Genomic DNA, 14,191 nt, shown 5'->3' with positions numbered 1-14,191 from the left:
TGTGTTAATGTCAGCTAACACATCACCTTTAAATCTTAGGGCAAGGCTACAGTACAAAATTAAATCAACCTAACTTATGTCGATGTACAGCCACCACAGTAATTACATTGCTTTTGCATGTCCACACTACGCTTCTGGTGTTGCTGGCATGTGAGCTAACCAGGAGTGCTTGCACCAATTTAATTGTCAGTGTGGGGCATTGTGGGATGGCTTCTGGAATGCAGCAACAGTCAATGTAAGCAGTGTAGTGTCTACACTGACACTGTGTCAACCTAACTGCATTGACCTAAGTGCTAGCCTCTCGCGGAGGTGGAGTTATTAAGTCAGTGAAGTGGTCGATTTACATCGGTGGGAACTACATTTTAGTGTAGACACTTACAGAGTTAAGTCAACATAAGCTGCCTTATAGCAATCTAACTCTGTGGTATAGACCAGGCCGGTAGCCTGAACAAGGACAAAGAGATTGGGTGTGTTTTGTCAGGAGAAAAAGGTGAGTTTTTTCAATCTTGTTAGCTCAATTGAGTTAGCTTACCACTATTGAAAACCCTGTTAAGATGCAGGCTAACGTGTTGAAGGTAATACTAATGAATGCACTTAGATTCAGCCCTGCTCAAATATATATATAAAGAAATCATCACAATATGGAAAGAGGCAAAGAATAAATATAAGATTTTTTGACACAGATCTAACTAATGTGGGTGTCCTCTCCACAGGAGAGAAAAGATCCTAAGATATCAAGCAAATGATCCATGAATGGGAAAGAGAAATTCACAGAAGTAATATTACCAAACGCGAAAACAAACCCAGGACATGAGCTTTACGGCAATTCAGGTAAGACATTTTCTGCTCCTTAAATCAAAGTGTTCAGAGTAATATTTTATTTTATGAATAAGCCTTAATATTTTAGATGATTATTAATTCCCCATAAATGATTAACAGCTTGGAAGACATTAATAAGAAATAATTGTATTATTAGGTAAATACTAAACATTACAGGCTATAGTGTATTACTTGGGGCGATCTGCAACTGAATTTCCTGATTGTCTACATATCTGTGCATGTGAGGAGGGTAGAGGAAATAAATCTTGTTCCTTCACTGACTGCAATGCAGATCTGGCTTGGGAGGGGTTTTCAGATCTGTACAGCTCAAACACATGGTTAGCATTCAACCAATAGTTAGCCTTCCATCTGGGACTGGATTAAAATGTGTGGGATTGATTCAAAATGTTTTTTTTCCCTCACTGCTAAATATGGAAAAGTCTCATTTTTATTTTCTAATCTGAATTTACACACTCTCCTGACTCTGAGTACATTATATAAAGCACAGTTGTGAGTACTCTTCCAGCATAAACAATAGCTCCCTAAAAATTGTTTCATGAAGGATTATCCCAGAGTTTTTCAAAAATATCATATTACATTCAAATAAGCAATTCCTACTCTGCACTTATTCTCCCACTTATGTTTACTGTTCCCAGTGGCTAGGATCCTGCTTTATGATTGTAGGATGCCTTATCTTTTTGTTTTCCATGTTCTGTTCACAAATGGTGCTTCATTTTAAAAAATGTCTGAAATTTTTAAAAGGTGATCTCAAATTGATTTTACATACAATATTTCCTCGTCTATTCTTGCTGAGGGAAACTTCTTGTCTTTTGAGACTTTCAGAGTACTTATCTGAGGAACATGGGTACAGTTTCTTTTCATATATAGCACAAAACATATGTCAATAGAGATGTGTCTATCACAAGGTGCCAAAATGAATTTGTTGATTCCTCCAGGGGAGTGTCTCACATCCACATTTTATACTAATGTTTGCAATGAGACTTTCACCTTAAGACATATCTTAGAAAAATACGACATCTGTCTAGTGATCCCACTTTTGGGTAAGCAGCTGTATATCATTCATTTCTCCCTATAAACCGGAAGAACATTTTTATTTAGGAATAAATAGTTCTAAATACAAACACAATTCCCCCTTTTATATGAAATGGTCTTAATTTAAGATTGTGTCAGGACCATAGGTGACTTCCACATGTTTTCTTCTAAGTACCCCTCTCGCTTAATTTTTTTTCTGGACTACACCTGCAGCTCCAAAGTGAAAGCTGTGCATCTAGCATAAAACCATAGAGAACGGCAGAGCCCCATTAACACATTGTAGCTATTTTAATTGCTTATTTGAGATGTATGTGTAAAATCAACTGGGAGGATTTAACCTAAAACAAGATGTCTGTGTAGGTGTTAGTGAACAACAGCAGCAGCTAATTTCTAGGGCCAAATTTACTTTTAAACGCCTGAAAAACAGGGACATATTTTCTGAGACAGCAAATCATATTAAAAGATAAAACCATTTGTGTGGCACTAATATGTTCAGATTTCACCACAGTAATGACAGTGTACACCTGCTTACCAAATATTGTAGGTCACATTGCAACAGGCACAGTTGGAAACTGCTGAATATACTAGAAATATTTATGGCAATATATAACCTGATGACATTTCGTGCCTTCAGGACACAGTTGATTTGAGTTCTCCTGGTTTCCTTGACCATATAATTAATCATTTTCCATATATTAATATGAAAGATAGTAATGTAAGCAGTTTACACAAACAAAAATCTAAGATAAGGTCAACTGTATAATACATAAAAATGGAATAATATTTTGAGACAGTAATTAATTTTTTAACAAGTGATTTCACATAACTGAAACAGCATTCACATTGGAAATGTTGTCTTTTTTTTTTTTTATGAGAAAACTATTTCAAGTAAACAGTACTTAGCAGGATTAGATAGAAGAAGCAGACAAATGTGGACTTTTGTGAAATATCCATTTGATCTCCTCTGGGTCCTGTTGAGAAGTTGAACTATCTAGAAGTTTTCATAATGTAAGGCTTTGCCCACACCAGAGCTTGTATCAATGCTTGCAAAAACACTGATGCTCAAACACAGATGAAATGTGGTTTGCAACCTGTGACCAGGGTCCCAGTGGGAGCCAGCTGTGATCACTCAATTAGGGTGAACTGCAAAGAATGAGACAGACAATCCCCAAGAAGCTGGTGGATATTCCAATACTTAGATTCACCAAGCCAGCATAAAACAGCTTCTTTTATACCTTACTGGTTACTCAGAAGTTCAAACAACACAGTTTCCTTAAAGTGATCCAGCCTCAGGCCTCCATCCAGGTACCCATGTCAAATATGATGAAGATTTCTGAAAATCTTATTTCATCATATAAAAGAAAAGGTTCTACCAATCCCAAAGGATCGGACACATTACCTCCCAGGTTATTGACTCTTCCAGATCTTACCCAAATACACGCATACAGCCAATTCTTATTAACTAAACTAAAATTTATTACAAAACAAAAGAGAGAGAGTATGGTTAAAAGATCAATATACATACAGACATGAGTTCAGTTCTTAAGATTCAGATTCATAGCAGAGATGGTGATCTTTGTAGTTGCAAAGAGTTATTTCAGAAATAGTTCACAGGTTATAGTCCAGTGTCATTGTAGGGTGTTCCAGTTTAGGACTGGGATCTCAGTCCTTATGGCCTAAGCTTCCCCTGTATGAAGCCTTAGGCGGATCTGAGATGAACAGGATCAGGACCCAAGGATCTTTTGTACAATTTCATGTCCTTTTTGACAAGTTGGAGTTCTTCCGGGAACAAAAGGTAATTAGCATGACTTTGAAGGAGGTCCATCACCAGTACTTAGCTATATGAATTAACATAAGGCAATTTGCTTGTTCCTCCACCATTCACAGGTGACTTGCTATACATTTAAAAGAGAGATGAATACAGAGAGATCCTGTATTTACAATTCATTTATATGCTAGTATGTTCTTTTGATTGAATTATCAGACTACAGCATAGACAAGGACTCTTGATTACATTGTCCACCCCCTATCCATATATATGTATTTACACAAAAACACAAACGTTATCTACCCACATGTTTTTAAGGGTTGTTTAATTTGCAGGATGTTTAACCCTTTCTGGCCATGTGTCACACAATCACACTCAACATGGTGTCCCTCTAACCTATACTTACTATATGTCAAGGGAACTGGTTACAATACTCTTGTCCCCAATGTGATTGAAACACTCTGATGATTTTGTAGTGTTGGTGGAATCTAACTCTTTTTTAACAATGTCCTCAAAACATAAAAAATTCCTGGATAAAGTCTTTAAAAGTCATAGGATCAAATCCTCAGCTGATGTAAGCTCCTGAGACCTTGATGGAGCTGTGTCAACTTACACCAACTGAGGCCTTGTCTACACGGGAGGGTGGGGGGGGTTAGTTCATACTAAGTTGACGCACACTAGTTGGTGTGTTAAGTACTTCAGAGTCTGTGCTCCAGCCCGAACCGCAATGCTTATACTGCTGTTTTTAATGCTGTAGAGTGAGCCTCAGATGCCTGAATCTGTAGACCAATTTGGCATAGGGAGATCAACTGTTAGGGGCATTGTCATACAGGTGTGTGATGCTGTGCATTAAGGTAGTGCACCAAGTTATAAAGCTTGTAATGCTCAGGAGATTATCGATGGTTTTGCACACATAGAGTTCCCAAACTGTATTGGGAGCAATTGATGGGACCCAGGTGCCTATTGTTTGCCCCTCTCACCAGGGCTCAAGAGTTTATAAACAGAAAGGGGTATTTCTTCCTGGTGCTCCAATGCCTGATTGAGCACCGTCGAAGGTGCATAAACATAAATGGTAGTCTGCAAAGGTCCCATGATGCTAGGATCTTTTGGAACTCAGCTCTGTTTGCCTTTATGAATAAAGGAAGCTGCCTCCAGGTGACTGTGGCCATTAATGGTACGGCGGTTGCTCCCATTATGCTGGGAGGGTTCTTCCTGGCTAAAGATTATCCTCTGCTTCCCTGGTGAATGAAGCCATTCTCAGGCCACTTGGACAGAAGAAAGGAACTCTTTAACTATTGCCCTGATGTAATATTCCAAGCTGACCAGTGGGAAGCACAAGTTCAGCCAGTCCTGATCATGACTGTAGTGTGTATAGTGGCTAATAGCGGGACTCGGGAGAGAGCTATTACTGTTAGCCAATTGTGGATGATTCTTACACTTGCAATATCACTAGCTACTCACCTGCTGCCAGCTCTCTTTTTACCCTTTTGTTTGGTTCAGTGACCCTTTGTCAGCAATTTCTACTTTAACCTATGGATTGCATCATGGTTTTAACAAATATATATGTGCTTACATTTGTGTATTGTTTTTTTTTTTAATCCCTTTCTGCACTGGGGCATTAATGTTTGCTAGTTACAAACAGTCAGTTATCAATAATTGGAACAGTGCTTGATGTGAATTTTCAAATACTGCTGTGGCAAGAGATGGTAGAAATGTTTTGATTTAAAAAGTGTTGTAAAAAAGTCTTTTTTAAAACAGAAATTTGTGTAACGTTTTATTTTTTTGAAATTTTAATTTTTTTATGAACTCCAAAACCAAAAGAAGTTGGTTCTCATATTTTTGCATTTCAATTTTTCCTTTTTTTCCCATTCCCTTCCACTCTTTTTTTCAGTGTCAAAAGGGGAAAGTAGTAAAAAGGGAAAGACAGAAGAGAAAAAACTCCAAACTGACAGTGTTCCAATCAAAACATTTTGAATAAATTTATGAACCCCTGGATTTTTAATTTTTTGCAAAAACACTCTTTATCATTTTTGACCACCTCTAGCTGCTGCTATTTGGTGTGCTAGTGTGAACAGAGCCTAAGGGCTTGTCTTCACTACCGTGCTACATGGGTGCAGCGGTGTTTGGCTGTCTCTGCCCCCAGGAGGCTATTCATTAGCTGAGGGTTGCTGGAGGGTAGTGTGAGCACTCGAGCCATGCCTCCTTCTCAGAGGAAGGCCTCTAGCATGCCGCGCATGCTGGGGGCTGTCTGGAGGGTGACATAAGACATGGCTATGCTGGAGTAGTGCAAAGACACTAGGGTGGGATTCAGGACTGAAGACACAGTATATAGATACCATTACTTAGTAACTAAACTCCCATCTACACTAAAACATGGTTAAAACACAGTTTTGTTGTATGGTACTGAGGGGACTGGGCCATGTTTTAAGCCAAATAATGTCTACACTGTCTAGAAAAGCCAAATTCACTCCCTTCTTGGGGTTCTGCTTTGTTGGTATTTAAATAATTGAACATAAACCTCAAGCCTAAATTTTCTCCCCAAATCTAACTGTTCCTGCGGACTTCCCTGTTCCTGTTCCTACATCCCTCTGACCAGAACGTAGTGCTTGCACCCTGGGTTTGTTTAGAAGCCCTGAATACCTGTGTAGGATTGTAGATCCTGCTACCTTGTTACAATTTCTAAATTGTGCTACAACCCTTCAAAGTCACAGACTGTAGCACGGTTTGGGAACATGGATACATCATAGTTTGTTCCCATCTATGCTGCAAAACAGGCATGTGTTTTTAACTGGGGATGGAGGTCAGGTGGGGGAACTGTTTTGTAAATGGGTATTCTCCAGAATAAACATGGTGTGAGAAACAAGGTGGGTTAGGTATTATCTTTTATTGGACCAACTTCGGTTGGTGAAAGGGACAAGCTTTCAAGCCACAAAGAGCTGTTCTTAAGTCTGGGAAGATACTCCAAGTGTCACAGCTAAACGTTTTGAGAACACAGATTCGATATGTTTCCTATCACTTTTGAGAAAAATCTACACACATATAATGAATTTGAGAGAATATATCTGTGTGCTTTTTATAGTATTGAGTGCGGGGAAAGAATCATTTTTTTTTGCCTAAGAGTGTCACATACAGCTACAGGCAGGTGACTAAGTTTACCATAAATGAAAAACAGTATTCCCTGGTTTATTTTTTAAGGTGCTTTTTTCCCCTTCTGTAATGTGCGTGCTACTGAGACGTAGAGCTGAAAGTTAAAGCCAAAATGCAGCTTGTTACGACACGTGGTCTCAGTCAGAGTATTGCCCTGGCAGTTATTGTTCAACAGGGAGACTTTGGTCTGAAAAGAAGGTCAATGTGAGTGATCTGAAGAAGAAAAATCAGTTATTAATGAGTAAGAATGCCCTTATTTCTGATTCTCAAGTTCTCCTACTTTTGCTATTGAGCCAAGCACTGCAGATTAGTAGGAGAAAATATTTTTGTTTTTGTTGATATAGTAAAAAAGTTGTTGGAGAATTGTGCGGTGGAAGATATAGAAAGAAAAAAAATCTTTTTCGTACAAGTGGTGGGTGGATACTGACTGTGGAGGCCATGTCTACTCTACCATTTTTGTCTGCAAAACTTATGTTGCTCAGGGATGTGAAAAAAGCACACCCCTGAGCGACATAAATTATGCTGGCAGAAGTGATAGTGTGCACAGTGCTATGTCGGTGGAAGAGCTTCTCCCACCGACATAGCTACCGCCACTTGTTGGGGGTGATTTAATAATGTTGACAGAAGAGCTCTCTCCCATGGGCATAGAGTGACTACATGAGAGATCTTAAAGCGGCGCAGTACAGCTGTGCTGTTGTAAGCTCTCTAGTGTGGACATAGCCGCAGACTCCCTTGGGCTGCCTTTGATCATACTTATATATGGAAGAAACTGGGAATAACTCCACCTAAGTCAATTGAGTGTAAAACTGGGCTACATGACATAGAATCTCAGTCATTCCTGCATTTTGTCAAGTTGTGTTTTACATAATAGTCTAAAATTTTCCTGCTGCATTTAACCTTGTTTTACTAGATGTTGGCCCACGTCACAAAATTCAGATTCAGATCTGAATTTTCCTGAAGTTTGGAGTTATTTGGATTCAAGGTTTGCATTCTGGTCCTTCACTAATTGCTGTCCATTGCTTTGTTTGTTTGATAAGTGAAACCAGTATAGTCCTTTTATATAATGTCCTTTTTATAATATTCCTTTATCTGTAAATGGTTGTCATGTCTCCTATCACTCTTCGTCTCTTTTTTTTCCCAGTTCTCAAAACTTTTCTTCATACATTTTATTTTCATACCTTTTTAATTTTAATTTTTCACCTCTGAGCCCTCTCCATCTTTTTTTAAATGTGGTGACTTGCACAGCACAAAACAAACTTACTTACATGTTAAAAATAAACAATACTCACAAGAAAAATCTGTTTTATTTCTAAGTAATACAATGTCAGTATTCTGCTTTCTGAGGCCCTAATCCTGCAATTGCATCTGTATGGGAGAACAAATTGGAGAAGCAGGGCCCAAGTTAGTCCTGTTCTTCTCTATCATTAAAATAAATGTATCCCCTCTCCCAGAACTCCTGAAAGGTAATGCTACTTTAAATTTTGCAAGAGAGATTGTGAGATTGTTAGTAGAATTAATTAGTTCTATTATAAAGTAAAATATATGAGCCAGAGGCCCAGGTCTGCATTTTGAAATATACTATAAATACAAAGTATGCAATGAAAATCAGAATGTATATAGCATCCTTTTTTTAGTACCCATACCTTATACTTTGGTTGCCTTTTGTTTCCCTAGTCAACTAGTGATCAAAGAATCTGATGGTCCTAAATACTGGCTGCAATGCTATGGTCCATCTGCCTTCTACCTAACCCTATTAAAAGAAGTGGCACTCCTATGCAGGCTTATGGACTGCTCTGATAAGAGTCTGTTTACGACATGTAATATTTGAATGCCTTTCTGGAAACTGGAAATCAGATCCAGATGAACTGATTAGGCGAAATAGTTTTGTAGTCTCAGTTTTAATCCCTTGTATATTTTAGCAAACATCACAAATACACCAAGTAGTTAGCATGTTTATTGATGCCTGGGATTGGAAACATCAGGAGGTTGGCAGAGCTAAAGGGAGGAGTTTATACAGCAGCACTAATATCAATGTCTTGGAACTGAACTACAAAATTAAGATTTGGGTTCATATTATCAGCCCCATCCCCACAAACTTCAGGAGTGGTTAGATGCAAAGATGTGGTTTGGGTCCATCTCTAGTCTTAATATGCATCAGCACTAAGAAAAGGGCTCCTGAATCTATGAGGAAAAAAATATACATTGAAGTTCATTAAATAAAAAAGTATACATTTGACAAGTAAGTCTATGCTTGTGACATAGAAACTGTGTTTTACTGCAGAGAATTGCTTTTTGCACAAAATAAAGAGGTGAAAATTGTCAGTTTTGTGAAACCTGATTTTGCTTTGTAAGTGCCTTCCCAACCGCTCTCCATATAAATACTGAGAAGCTTGGCATAAAGAACGTAGCCTGGGGCATACCCCATAAAACTTACAGTGCAATTAAATGAGCAATTTCTATTGGAAATAAAAGGGGTACGTTGAGAAGAATATGAATTAAACCAAGCAAGAATGGAGTCAGACAACCCAACATAGTACTCAAGGCTCTTCAAAAGATCCCTGGGGTCAGCAGTACCAAATGCAGCTGACAGGTCAAGGCCAATCAGTAAAGAAAGATAACTGCAGTTTGCAGTGAAAAGCAGGTCATTCCAAATTTTGATTAATGTAGTCTCAGTGCTGTGGCGTCCACTCAAATGGGTTAGCAAAATAAAGACAGATAGCAGTGGATTAATTCTAGCACTTCTTTATCGTACTGCAACCATTACAAGCTTCTCTACTGCAATCACTGTAACTAGTGTTTCTCCAATTTATGACCCTTTGTCTCACATTGCCATCTGTCCTGAATTTTGTGGAATTGCCTCGGTTACATGGGACTATTCTATTGAGCGTGTGCAGGACCATCAAAGTAACCCAAAATAACTTCGGGACAGTGCAACACCAGCATGCTCTGTTGTGACATTATGATGTGTTGATGCCATGACAGAACATATAGCAATGAATGGCAACTGTAGCACCCTAGAAAGGGGCTGTAACTTATTGTTTATTGACAGGGTTTTGTTAGACAAAGCTCAGTCTCAAAATCTGTTGTATTAACTTTAGTTGCAGAAACAATACAGTGCCAGGATAACCTGTAACAAACAACATTTAGGCATTTGTAAACGCCAGATGTATTTAAGAAATGTTGATATTAAACATCTTGTGAAAAGATATGTGCTCTCACCCCCACACAATCTTTTTTTTCATAATGGAGAGGTGGCCATTGCTGTTTCTTTGTGCTCTTCTGTTTTTAAAAGAAATTAGACAACAAAGTGTTCACATTCACAACCCTGGCCAATGCAGGATTGAAACCTGCTTAGAAAAAACTGCCACATTGGCCAAGAATGCAAGTGGAGCGACCTTAGAGAGATTTAAAACATCGAAAGAAAATATGTTTTGGCAGTGTTCCTCTTATTACTCTTCAGGATTTTTTCTGAAAAGCAACAGTTTTTAATTAGAGGAAGGAAAAAATGTGGCACCAATTTTAATAGTTGCTGACATTTTATTCAATAACCCCCAGTTCTGCCACATATATCCTTCCAAATCCATAACCTAGGAGAAATGGTGGTCTCAGTCAAGACCACAGACTTTATGAAGTCTCACTCCATTAGCACAGATAAATGCTGTGCCTGTGTGTAACCTCTTCAGTGACAGAAGTGCTTAATGCAACTGCTGTTTTTGCTCCTCTTTTTGCTCTGGTAGTGAAACAAGGTGCTGTGGTGCTGTCTTACGGCTAGATTCTGATACCCTTACCAACATGGAGTAGTGCCGTACTCTGTAATGGCCCCATTGATTTCAAGGGTATTGGGAACAGAGAGTACCTTGTAGTGCTGTATACAGACTATTTTAAGAGTTATATTCCTCACATCCAGAAAATGGTTTAGGACAAAAAAATCATGTAACAGGTGTACTTTCTCAGATTAAAACTGCTATCTTCTGTCTCATTGAATATCACCCCTCCCACAAATACATTGTGCATTTGGGATTTCCTGTTGTCTCAGTGGTGTGAGCTTTTCTGTGGGGAGAGAGAGGAGACCTGTTCAACCGTTGTGGGGAAAAAGGGGTATTGGCTAGATATTACACAGAATCTGTAATGTGGATGACATTGCTAGTCAAGGTGCAAAACAGTCTCTCTCTGGCTCTGTGGAAGATAGCTGAAAAAGTGAGTACAGCAGCACAGCCACATGTTGCACAAACTTTCCTGATAATCCCCCCATGGAGCCATCATGGCCAGAGGGACCTGGCTCCAATGAAGCTGTGCTGCTAGGGCTCAAAGGTAAATCACTGGGGGACAGAAGAGCCATTGTAACTGCACAAGTCCTCTGTGCGTGCCCCACGTTTGAGTGACTTTTCTGTTGTGTGGATGTGGGAAACTGGATTATTCTTAGTAACAATTTCCTCACAGTGTTAAACCTCCTTGGGGCTTTTCACACAGGAGGGCACGTTCAGCCTCCAGATTTGCTTTACTTCTGCTCAGTTAGTCCCAGGGTACTGATATCTGTATTACACATACATTTTTATTTAGTTTTATTTTTCACATAAACAAGTATAAAGCTAATGGACAATTTGTGATGGCTGCCATGTATTTGCTTGCCATCTCTTCTAAAGACATTCTGAAAGAGTCAGAACAGAGCACAGCAATGCAGATTTTAGGAGTGTCAGGGCTACTCCAATCCCAGAGCAGAAACTTAGGCTCTTGGGGCATCATGTACAGGCAGTGATTAGGAGAGGGAAACCAGCAAAAGAGACCTACTGTGTGAGTTTTATTAGCAGGTCCAGTAAAGAAGCTTCCTTAGGAGTGAACCTGATGTGCCCTGTGAGGTTATTTGGGACTGGAAAGTCTGGTAAAGTGGCAACTGATTTGGATTTATACCCCTCATAACCCAACATGGTGACCTGTACACTTTCTCATCTGGGGGCAGGGGGCAAATCAGACCCTTACATCTATGCACAGAACCATTTACTTCTGTTTAATAAAAATGAGCTCAGAGTCCATTAACTTTATACATTTATTTTTTCAGCAAATGACTTAGTCATCATGGAGAATACTACCTTCAGACTCATTTTAGTTTATGACCCCAAATATTTCTCATTTGCTTTGAATAATTGTTTTCTGTTGAAAATTATGTGGCTGGGTGGTTAATTAGTAAAATATACAATGGGCTACATCGCCACATTTTTAAAGCTATGGTGCCAGCTAGTGGTGAAAGATGATATACAGATAGTGTCTCAGACTTGTCATTTATGTAAGTGTACAGTATATTTTTATGTGCATCATGATAATGTGACATTACATTTTATTTGTCAGTTATCACTGCATTGTGACTGAAAAAAAATAAAATCAGACAGCTGCCATCATTTTCCAATTGGGGATTGTTTATTTGAAACCTTCTTGCCATTATTGATGGAGAGATTGCATTAGACCGTTTGCCAATCTTTAGTCTCTGGTTTCTTGTTTGTGGACATCACTAGCTATCTAGTCTGGACCTGTAACTACTGTAGCATTTGATCAAAAATACTACATTTCTTAATAATGTGGTATATTTTAATATTGTGTTTTTTTCAAAAAAATTCAGTTGAGAGTATTTCTTTCCTGAGTGTACCTATGCTATCTCTGTTATTGATTCACTTATGAACACTAAGAAGGAGAGCTATAACGTGGCTAATAAAGTGTAAAACTCTTCAATGACTATTTTTTTTGATTCATCACGTGAAAATAAAAGTCCAGTTTTTATAAGCATTTAAGATAAAATTCAGCTAATTTCTTATGTACATCAAACATTTGTATTCAAATCATCATGTAAGTGAATAGAAAGAAGTAAAATTTGCAGGGAAATTGAAAATAATCATTGGCCATTTTTTCTAGTTTAATTAAGCAATAACTGATCTTAGTGGGGGTGTGGAAGGTTCTTGGATACTAATAAATAAAATTCAAAGCTGAGGCATTTCTTTCATTAAATAGTGGGACCTATTTATAACTCTATTACTTACTGCTAAAATCAATTATTATTACTAATACTCTACAAGTAATTTATAACTAAAAGCACACTGAAGGTTATAAAGGAGAACTTTTCTTTTTAAATGTCACATGTACCCATGAAGGTCACCTATTGTGAATAAGGATACCCTAGATGAACACACTTGCAATAATGTTTTGTGAAGATAGATCTAATGTTCGTGACATCTGCAAGCAGAAAGCAGAACTGTCACAATCTTACTGGCAGTCTAATGTGCGTGACTGCACTAGTGTGAAAATACATTGTTATATCTAATGCCATTGAATTAAAAAAAACAATGATTTTTGTTGAGGGTTTACATCAACTGATGCAAACTCACAGGCATATTATTTAAAAGGATAGTTGAGCTAAAAGTTATATGGAAGAAAAATCTTTGTCTGTTACTGAAAGCAAATTAGATTATATTAATTGTGAAGGCATTTCAGACAACCAGTGTGCTTTTCACTATGTGTGCTGTTTGTTCACTTTTTGTATTTCATTCTGCTTGAACTAGACTGAAAAGAAAAGATTCTCTGATTCTTCAGTCATTCCATGCATAGCACTCATTATGAAGTCAATGGGAATTTTGTGTATAGAAGGCCTTCTGGCAAAAAAAGCTGATTTATTATTTACAAAGAAGAATTGCTACATTTGAGTTCCTGATGGCTAAATATCCTATCCTTCATTCGGAATGTTGTCGATGGAGCCCTCCACAGATCTCTCCCTTAGAAGATGTTGTGACTCAGTATGGGAATTTTCCACATCTGTTAGGAAACTGCTACAGATGGTTCAACTCATTAGCTGACAGAACTCCTAGTGAACATCATCGAAGAGTACTGGGACCTCACTTGGACTAAATGTTAAGCTTGCCTCCTGTTCAGTGCCATTACATTTTCTCTAAAATAAGATTCTTAACCAATTCTATTGGACCCAGGATACACTTTTAAATGCAGCCAGACTGCAATCCTGTTTTATACAATTGGCAAATGTGACTAAGTTAAACAGCACCGGTTGTCGTTGTACAAGCCTCTATCTAAGGACTGTGCCTCAAGCATTGTAGTAGCTTGTAATATCTTTTAAATCTTTATTGCATCTGCTATTATTGCATCTCTCAAATGATGATATAATGAACTTAATTTTTTTGCTGTTTTAATTTTTTCTATTTTGTACTATCTTAGCTTGCAAGTAAACATTTTTTTCTTCACCATTTTTGTGCTTCTTCCTTTGGCAAACACTGATGCAGTGTTTCCCCCCTCACCTCCATCCAACTTCATGTTTGTCATGAAGTTGCTCCATGTTTGTATGTCAGCATCATCCATATCAGAACAATTATGGCAAGTTTGTTACTTTACTTCTGCAGCGGAGCCTGTAGG

General features: G+C 38.1%; 1 long non-coding RNA gene across 1 annotated transcript in view; it reads left to right on the top strand.

Moving 5' to 3' along the window:
- The window catches only part of LOC122462237, a 23,325-nt gene extending 9,134 nt beyond the window's left edge, over positions 1-14,191 (top strand). Inside the window, exons 2-3 of the long non-coding RNA XR_006284670.1 lie at positions 714-831; positions 13,333-14,191. This is a non-coding gene — a long non-coding RNA (uncharacterized LOC122462237). The remainder of the gene's footprint in view (positions 1-713; positions 832-13,332) is intronic.

This window comes from Chelonia mydas, chromosome 11 (assembly GCF_015237465.2).
Source record: "Chelonia mydas isolate rCheMyd1 chromosome 11, rCheMyd1.pri.v2, whole genome shotgun sequence".
NCBI lineage: Eukaryota > Metazoa > Chordata > Testudines > Cheloniidae > Chelonia > Chelonia mydas.
The sequence above is the reverse complement of the archived record's forward strand: the minus strand, read 5'-3'. Positions and strand labels throughout refer to the sequence as shown.